Below are 10,600 nucleotides of genomic sequence, written 5' to 3' on the forward strand. Positions count from 1 at the left end.
TGACAATCCACCCCACCCCACTCCCATCCCACTACATTGTTAGGGCTAGGAAACTGCAGAATGTGTTGGTCTGATTCACAAATGTGTCCCCTAGGTACCTTGAAAGTGTCTGTCACACTCATTGTTCTACAGTTTTTTTTAAATAAATGTTCATAGGTGGGTCAATAAAAATTGTTCCAAGGTTAGATTCATTAGATGATTCAATTCATTAGATAAATATGAAGTAAGTGAAACAAATTCTTTATGGAAGGTTTCCTATAATCAATTGAGAGCCTCCAAGAGGAGTCTATACTTTTTTTTTTTCACTTATTCCACTATGAAACTACTTTTTCATGGACCATCCGTTATTGTCTGCTCTATCTGGGTTCCATCATCCCTTAACTAGAAATATCAATTGGCTAATGGACTGAGACAGCTCCCTAGACAAAAACGCCTTTAAAGTAATCCATTTAGGGGGGTGCCTGGGTGGCTCAGTTGGTTAAGCGACTGCCTTCGGCTCAGGTCATGATCCTGGAGTCCCAGGATCGAGTCCCACATCGGGCTCCCGGCTCAGCAGGGAGTCTGCTTCTCCCTCTGACCTTCCCTCCACCATGTGCATGCTCTCTCTCTCTCTCCCCCTCATGAAGATCTACGTTCATGAGCACCCAAAATCATTTTATGCCTTCATCATGCAATCTTCTAATTTATAATTTATATGAAACTCTCTTCTCTGCCACCAATGATTCTGATTTCTAGGTTAAAGATATATCACTTATAAATCAATAAATTAGAATTCTGATTTACAAATCCATCTCCTATAAATTTGACCAGCATGCAACTGAAGCCTTCTGGATAAAATTATGACAGATCAATTCTCTGGTACTGGAAAACTGAGGAACAGCGCCTCAGTCAAAATAAACACCACTTCACAGCCTCCTGGCTGGCTACGACCGTATAATTCGAGAAAATCTGAAAAGTAGCTTCATAAAATCATTATAGAACTTAAAAATATGTTATAGGACATTGCTACTGGTATCTTTGGAGATCTCTGCTGAGCATGGTCCATTGTCTGAATGAAAATACCAATCAGTGGTAAGTTAATTCATGCATTTATTCTTTCATTTACCAAATATATATCAAATACTTTCTAATGTGTCACACCTGTTCTGGTGCTGGAACTACAGTGATAAGAGAGCACCTGCTCTCAAGTAGCTCAGAGACCAGAGAAGACAGACTGAAATATGAAATAAAATTAAATTAAGATTAAAATACCTCCATTACAAGGGTTATGATAAAATTTGTTTATGGTACTGTGGAACACAGAGAGAGGCATATCTTGAATTCAAGGAGAATAGTATCTTGGAAGTACTACCTTTGCTGGGCCATGAATAGCAAGGATGAATATCATAATATCATTCAGTGTTGCATAATGCATATTAACTATCTGCCAAATATAGGATTCCTCCCAAGTAATGGAAGAAAGTATAATCACTAGCCAGAATGCACTACTTCAAACTAGCTGCTCTCAAGGGTATACTGAAGCTCAGCTGAAAGCAGTGAAGTTTGAAAATGTGAGCACCTGTGGGATTTGTGTCCTGACTAATTTTTAGGTGTTCTGTGTGCTTTGTATTTATTAAATTCCATGTCGTAAAACAGTGGATTATGTTAGCATGCTTACTAGCAGAAAGGTGTTTGTGAAGTTACCATGTAATATCATTAGAAGATTCTCATTCTTACGGTGGAAATACATTTTTACTTGGCATCCCTTATGTAAGAGACCCCCCAAAAATATTCTCTGAGACTTTAGTACTAAGAAAAAATTACTTTCCAGACAAACTCATTTGAATTTTTATCATACAAAAATTATGATTCATCCCATGTTCCTTCCCTTTTGTAGTAAGGAAGAGAATCAAAAAATAGAGAGTTTATTTTTTGTGACTATCTCCTCACAGATTCCAGTAAATATTTTTATTCTTCTAAATTATTTCTGATCATGCTTGTCACTTGCTTATTTGTTCTTTTATATATATTTAAACACCACAGACTATTAAAAACCCTTTTGAAGTAAAAAGTATTCTAAAGTATCAATAAATAAATGAACAGATAGGTAGATGGTTTCAAGGATAGATGATAGCTTTCATTCTCTTAAAAACAGATCTCAAATATAGTCGATATGAATGCCACATCATGGTTTTCTATATGCTTTTCAATCAACAAAAATATTATTACTATAATAATTTTTAAAGTATATTTTATATCCAAGAATGTACTTAGTTTTTCATAATTTGTTCAAGCCACCAGAATATACATATTTACACTTTTAATCATAGCATTAACGAATTAATATTTTCTAATGCATGTAAAACAGTACCTGGCATAGAGAAAGTGCTGCTCTAAGTGCTTATTTCATAAATTGTTCTAAAAATATTAAAGACAGTTGCTAAAACTTGAGAATTATCAAGAGGATTAATTTTAACAGTGCATGGTTAACTGAGGAAATACAAGTATCCCAAGAAAAAAAAAGGCAAATATTTTTTAATAGTTCCTAAGACACTTCAAATAAAATTTTAACAAAGCATCACTGTCTCTTTTGTGTTACAATATTAACATTTAAAACAAACGTGCCTTAGGATGGAACTGACATCAAGAGAACAACACTCCCCAAGAGAAGTTGCAAAACCTCCTACTGAGTCTGAAATATGAAAAACTGCTTCATTCTGACCACCAGGGATACAGTACAGAGCCAGAATACAATGTACAACTGTAGACAATGATGTTAATAATACATGAATAGATTCTCGATTCACCAAATATCAGGGCACTCTTGAAACTTGAAGAAGTAAACGTGGAACATGTGGAAAGAAGGCACAGTCTCTCAGGCTCTGGATGCAATAGTGGCTATTATTAGGAGCTTAAGGGTGAACGAACAAAAGAATCAGGATTCTTTAGAGAGTATTCTTCAAATTCTTCCATCTTAGGGGACAGCTACAGGCATAATAACATTTGACTAAAGAAGAAATTAAAGAGGTGGCTTCATAAAAAATTGAAGTGTGATTTCTCTGAGGCTCATCTCCATGCAGGGGCAGAACCACTATCAAAGTTAGACCCAAAGGAGCTTTCTATAACTCATTACAAAGAAACACCACCTTGGAATCTATTGGGCAATGAAAACTCTAAGCTCCAGTTAGAAGCTGGAAGGGGCTGGAAATCCAATTGGTACCAAGTTTTATCCCAGTGGATCACAAAGATACAATACCCTAGCCTACGCACACGAGCTAGATTATAACAATAAAGCATATAGCTGGGGCCCTTCCATTTAGTCTCTGCAACAACTTCCAGGTCTAGGTAAGTTGTTTAGCCTTGTATTTGAATCCAGTTTCATGTACATTACATATTGTGGTGTGTATTATATACTTTGGTATACATAATGCACCTGGATAGTGCACACCTATGTAAAAGGTTCTGGGCCTTTAAAACTGACAGTGATAATGAAGTCAACTCCAGGTGTCATATATGGAATGGAAAAGTTACTATCAAAGCAAAGGCAGAAGCAAATTCTCAAATGTGTGCTTCGAGCCTAACAGCAACTTCTATCTTCTGTTTGAAAACCAGTCCTCTGTTTGAGCCAGAGTGAATGGATGGCTTCTCCGCCACTGGTTAGCTATCATGGGACCTGCTTTCTCATCTATAACATGGGAATAATACTAATATCTGCCCCCCCATATGGATAGTTTGTGGAGCTTAAAGGACAGTTAAAAGCTTCTATTACCATGCCCTAGAATAGTGCTTTCCAATAGAAATGCAACATCTTTTATATCTGATGCATATTTTATGCTTAGAGTGTATCTCAATTTAGTTTAAGCCCCATTTCAAGTACTCAGTAGCAATATGTGACTAGTGACTACTATATTGAACAAGGCAGTCCTAGAATATAGTTAACATTCATTAACACAGTAGTATTAATGTTTGTAGTAGTATTTGACTATTCCTTGGTATCACTGATATTGGTATTATTATTATTCTTACAAAAATCCTAAGCTATGCTTACAGCTGTTCACAGAATTATAAAATAATTTTAAATTCTTTGCTAATTTTCAGAATATACAAGCCTCCAGTGATGCTACAAAAGCTAATAAAAATGAAAGCATATATGCACCTTAATATGTTAGGAAAAATTACAATGAAAATTGTCAAAGAGCACAGCAAACATTAAGTGGGGAAAAAAACTGTATGAACATGGGGGAGATTTTCAGATAGAGCATATATTTCAAGGAAAGGTTTTTAGAAGGCAAGAGTTAAGGCCAATAAATATAGGTCCAAATTTTGGCTTATAGCCAATATAGTAGGAATTATTAACTAAACCCTCTGCTTATTACCCAGAAAATCAAGATAAATTTAAAGGCCTTAGACAATTGAACAGAGGAGTAACATGGACAAACAGATGTTATTAGGCAAATTTAGCAATGCTCACTTTGGCAGAACATATACTAAAATTGCAACAATATAGAGGAGATTAGCATGGCCCTGAACAAGGATGATACACAAATTCATGAATTATTCCATACTTTTCAGCATAAGAAACATAGTCAATGATAACGTAACGGTGTTGCATGGTAACAGATGATAGCTAGATTTGTGGTGAATGTAGTATAATATAGAGATGTTGAATCACTATTTTGTACTCCTGAAGTGAATGTAACATTGTGGGTCAACTATACTCAAATAAAAAGGTTTAAAAAAAAGAGACAATTTAGATATACAGTTTTGAATTAAGGAAAAATCAGAATTGTACAAGACCTTCTAAAACATAACTACTTTATAAGTCAGGGAGCCTCTTTGGGCGGGGGGAAGGCTTGAAGTTTTAAGAGATCTATACCTAAAGGAATATGTAGGCCTTGTTATTAGATTCCAAGGGAGGAACTTCTCAGGACACTGAGCCTTCCTAGGTCTGGCCTAAGAGGCTATTGTCCTGAATCCGCAGAGCATTCTATCTCTTACCTGATCTCTTTCTGACAACCCCTAATCATGCTGCAGATATCAACTTAGTCTTCCTTCCGTGGGAAGATTTTCCTGACTCTAAAAGATTTGACAGAGAGAGACACAGTGAGATAGGGAACACAAGCAGGGGGAATGGGAGAAGCAGGCTTCCCGCTGAGCAGGGAGCCCGATGTGCGGCTCGGTCCCAGGACCCTGGGATCATGACCTGAGCCGAAGGCAGATGCTTAACGACTAAGCCACCCAGGCGCCCCTATACATATAACTTTTAAACCTATGTCCAAAACCTGCTGGAATTCTCTACCTTGATATATACAAAACTAAAATTATCATCCTATTTTTTTCAAAATCTCTTCCTCCTCCTTCTGACTCCTATTTAACAGCCTCATTGTTCTCTTGGTCACAAAAACAAATCTTGAATTCATTCTTGGCTCTTCCTCTCACTGTGCCAGACAGACAAAACATGGCCAGTTCTGTAGATAGCCCCACTGTCTACAGAATGTATTTCCATTATTCTGACTCAGAGCCTCATAGTTCCTACCTACATGAACACCTTTTTGCTGGCCCTCTGATTCAAGAGTCTCTCCTACCCTAGTCTGCTGACACATTCCTGCCAAATTTTCTCTTTTTTAAACCTTTTTATTTGAGTATAGTTGACCCACAATGGTTACATTCACTTCAGGTGTACAACATAGTGATTCAACATCTCTATGTTATACTATATTCACCACAAATCTAGCTACCATCTGTTACCATACAACACTACTACGTTATCATTGACTATGTTTCTTATGCTGAAATGTATGGAACACTTCATGAATTTGTGTATCATCCTTGTTCAGGGCCCATGCTAATCTCCTCTGTATTGTTCCAATTTTAGTATATGTTCTGCCAAAGTGAGCACTGCTAAATTTTCCTAATACATCTGTTTGTGCATGCTGCTTCTCTATTCAAATTCCTTTTCTTTTCTCAGCATATTAAATCTTAACCCCTAAGCCTGCTTTCTAAATCCCCCATAATATGACTCCAAACTATCCTTCCAACCTTAGCATCTACAATATTCTAAGTTAATTAAATGTTCCAACCAAATTCTCTGTTACTCCAGAAAAATCCTTATACTTTCTCAACTTCATTATTTTTTCATTTTCTTTGCATAGGAATACATCACTCACACAATCTGTACCTAAAAATACCTTTTATTAAAAAATGATCTTTCTCTCACTTCAGTCCCAATCTGTATTTTGGGACAAAATTTATATTATTGAGTTCCACCTTTTTTTATAGCTTCTAGTCAATTTGAAGTTCCTTGAGGAAGGAATCATGTCTTGTTTTTCTTAATATTACTTTCAATCCAACACCCTAGAGAAAAGTAGTAAAAATATGAATGGAAGAAGAAAGCTCACCAGACAATATCCCTACAAATGTCCCATAGTGAATTAGAAGCAAATTGGAAAAGTCTGGTTATGCTCTAGAAAGAAGAAAGATCCACCTGAGGGTAGGCTTCTTCAGTCTGTGGGGAGTTTGAAATATCACAGAGAAATTTATTAGGTAAATAATGGAAAAATATTTGCATGTGTTTATTATTTAATCACTCAGTACTTACTAAATGCCTACTGACATCCTCAAAATAGTTCAAGAGAAATTCCAAAAATGATAAATTTACAGTATTCAAAGCCTCATTCTAAGTGACTGTACTGTGGAGAAGTTTCTCTTGAGACTAAAAGATCGGCAAAACCTCTTCACTTGTTCACAAAGCCACCTTTTAACTCAGAAGTTTCCTGGAGTTGAAAAGGTAGTAACTCAAAAAGCACTGAGCAGCTGAACTCAATTCAACTTTGAATATTTCTTTATTTTTAGCAGATTCTCTGTTTCTTTTAGGTACATAAAAAATACAAACTAGATCTCAGTAGAGTGGAGGCTGTAGACTTGCAAATAAGAAATAGGCTGTTTGATAATAAGAAAAGCAAAATGCAAGTAAAACAGCAAATGAGATACAAATAAATTCAAAATGTCAGCTATAAAAAGAACCATGGCTTGAGATCATAACAGATGCAAGTGATTTTAATAGTCTAAAAAGCAAGGCCAAAGATGGTGGGAAAGAAAACCAAAATAACAAATGGTACCTGATCAAAATATTTAATTATTGTGGCTGTTTAAAGTTGTAATAAAGTCTCTTTAGCTGATCAGAATGTTCTCAGGACATAGAATTTTATTCTTCTTTCATAAAATAAATATAAATCTCAAATATTCTAGATAATTTTCCTATTTTTTTCTTATAAATACAGCAGGACAATCTCTGGTTTATGTTTTTTCTCAAATCACTCAAATCTTTGAAAGACCAAATTAAAATTATATGCTCCTACACATAAGCTGACTCTTCTTCAAGGGCACAAATTTCAAAAAATAATTTAGGGTCAAACTATCCCCACAAACATATATATATATATATTTGACATATAGTTAGTGTACAATATGCTATTATGAGAAAATAAATGAGGGTTAGGCATGATATGAGCCTTCCCTATGATTTCAGTCTCATTGTCTACTACTCCCTCCAAATATTCTTATAGTCTAAAAAAGAATGAAATCTTACAATTTGCAACAGTGTGGATGGAGCTAGAGTATAATGCAAAGTGAAATAAGTCCATCAGAGAAAGACAAATACCATATGATTTCACTCATATGTGGAATTTAAGAAACAGAACAAATGAGCAAAGAAAAATGAGAGAAACCAAGAAACAGATCTTAGTGATAGAGAACAAACTGATGGTTACCAGAGGGGAGGTGGATAGACAGATGGGGGAATAGGTGTGGGGATTAAAGAGTATAGTTATCGTGATGAAAATAAAACAAAACAATTAAAAAATATATATATTCTTTTTTTAAATTACATTCAATTCTTAGTCTAGACACATTTAAACCTCTCACATTCCTGTAACATCCCAAAGTTTTCCTATATAACTATGCCTCTGCTCCTGCTGATTTGTCTTTCTTGTATGGTATTTCCAATTTGTCTACATGGTTAGCTCCTACTCATCTTTAAGACAATTTTAGTATCATCTCCTCTCTAAAGCCTTCCTAATCCATTCCCAGTACTACCGGATACTTTATATGCAATCCACTGGTAATCATCATATTGTATTCCAATTATTTAGAACTCCCTGAGACCAGAAACTGTGCCTTATTTGTCATTGTGAGTTTTAATACATGACACCATGTCAGGATCCTGCTACATCATCGGGTGAATGTTGACCAGATCTATATGTCTATATGTTCCTTGAGGTTAAAGGCACTGTGCTATTTGTCCCAGGACACACAAACCTAACATAGTACCCACTCCAAGTTGGCTCTAAGTAGAATGTTTTAATGAATTACTTGCAATCAAGAAAGGACAAAGTTTAAAAGGCAGGTACTAGTCTTTAACCTGTCATTTTACAACAGTAGATTAATATGGATTCATGTAGCTACACAGAAAGAAAATATAGAATATCCCAAAGATTGCTGAATTTATTGACATAAACTCCTTTTTGCAAATCATTCTGTCTTTGTTATTTCCTGGAAAAACTCAGAAACAACTGTTGTTTCTTTATAGAGGACTCTTCTGATAAAATGATAAAATTTACTTAATAAATTTTGACCATCACAGATAATGTTCATAATGTAAGCAATAAAGGAAACAAAAAAAAGAGTTGCTATTTTGAAACTTATTCTGATTTTAGGCAATGTGATATTATAGGAAAGTCAGTACAACTTAGTGCCAGGGTTAGATTCTCAGCCAACTCAAACACATCTGTTCTTGCAAACTTTAGCTGTTTATTTAACTTCTCTGCGCCTCCATTTCCTCAGCTGTCAAGTGCAGAAGAAATAGTAGTGTTTGCTTCACAGCATCATTGTAAAGGTTAGAGTTGTTACAGCTTCTGTAACCACTGTGTCTGGAACATCATATGTTCTCAATAAAATGTAAATGATTATGCTGTTAATACATCAGATGGTCTTTAATAAACAGGAGTGAAATTCTATTCTTCCCAGTATGAGAAGATAAAGGCTCCCTGATCCTCCCTCTACATGACCCAGCTAACCAAAGAAGTAAATTGCTGTAGTCCTTATGAAACAAGCACATCTCAAAATTTTTTTATTAGGCAGGGACCCTGGAGGCCATGGAACTCTCTATGGAATAGGATGCCTTTTAGCAGAACAAATGGAATATGATTACATTAAATCTATCCTATATACAAAAAAAAAAAAACTTGGCTAGCAGAAAATATTGTTATATTGTAGCACACATATTATCACAAATGGGTGCTCTCAGAACAAAATATGTTGCTATTAGTTATTAATAACTATTCGTTTGGCAAGTACCACCAATACTCACTATTATGGTTAATAGTCCCTTTAACTAAAGAAAAACTGTATTAACATCTCACAGTTACTTTTTAAAATTTTTTCTATGCATAATTTTGAGTTAATTTGTTTACTTTGCATAGGTGTGATTATTCTGTGAAAACAAATTTATAACCCATTTTTCTATTTCTCCTTATGATAGAAGAAAAATTCAAAGTAAAGAATTCAACACATTACTTTAGGATACGTTTCCTATAAACTGGGACTAAATTAACTGGCAGGAAACATCTTGTGCTATCCTGAGGACCACTGATGTTCCATAATACATGTACATAATTAAGTTTTTTAAAACTATGTTCAAAAAAAAGAAAAAAGGTCTCCCTACTGACCAGATGACATATGGAATGTTATAGCTAGCTCTGAGTCTCACTTCCACAAAGAGGCATCCAAAACAATGAGACCATGATGATAAAGGTCTGGAAAAGAGAGGTAAAAAAAAAAAAAAAAAAAACAAAATGGCACTCAGATATCCAAAGGGGAGTCACTGGGAAAAAGAACAGAGTTTTTACTGCATTGTTTCAAGTGTATAACACATTCAATTAGCTAAAAATTTCAAAGAGACCACTTCAGGAAGTAAACCGTTCTTCATAGTGGACAAGTTTAAACACAAAATTGAAAGCTATCTATCAGAAGTGGTAAAAACCTTACCAATACTGAGGAGAAAACTGAACCAGAATGCCTATGCAGTTTCTGCCAGATATAATATGATGCTCTTAAAATCTGAAAACAAAAACAAATCATAAAATCTCTATAATTATAAAATCTAATTTCATTAAACTCCTATTAAAGGTGGTTACTTCCACTGAGGAGTATCTTAATGACATTGCTCATAGGCAATTCTGTTGTAAAAACAAAATATGGCTTTTAGCTAGAGAAGAAAACAACACAGGCAGCCAAGTCTTCCATTGATTCCACTCTACTCAGAAATCCATTAAAGTAAATCTACCACATTGGGAGTATCTTTAAAGCAGCACTCTGTGAAAATTGACTGAAAATTTGGCAAAGTGAAGGAAAAAAACCTGAGTTTTAATATATCCAATCCTTTCTGAGGAGAAAAATGGAGATCAAATGAGTTTATTAAAAACTTTATAATACCTTAATGGAATTTTCATTGATGTACTAATCAATATTTCAGAAAATGGGCATTAAGTCTAACTTATCTATGCCAGAGTTAATGCTAAGATAACATTTCCATTGTGAAACTTGCTTTTAATTTAGCAACTTT

General features: G+C 34.8%; 2 non-coding genes across 2 annotated transcripts; one reads left to right on the forward strand and one right to left on the reverse strand.

Moving 5' to 3' along the window:
• The first annotated feature begins 4,444 nt into the window (after nt 1-4,444).
• Nucleotides 4,445-4,548, forward strand: LOC113923220. Its single transcript, XR_003520225.1, has one exon. It is a non-coding gene; the product is annotated as a U6 spliceosomal RNA (small nuclear RNA).
• A 1,223-nt stretch (nt 4,549-5,771) lies between these two features.
• Nucleotides 5,772-5,878, reverse strand: LOC113923205. Its single transcript, XR_003520212.1, has one exon. It is a non-coding gene; the product is annotated as a U6 spliceosomal RNA (small nuclear RNA).
• Between the last annotated feature and the right edge of the window lie 4,722 nt (nt 5,879-10,600).

The sequence above is a fragment of the Zalophus californianus genome, chromosome 9 (genome assembly GCF_009762305.2).
Source record: "Zalophus californianus isolate mZalCal1 chromosome 9, mZalCal1.pri.v2, whole genome shotgun sequence".
Classification (NCBI taxonomy): Eukaryota; Metazoa; Chordata; class Mammalia; order Carnivora; family Otariidae; genus Zalophus; species Zalophus californianus.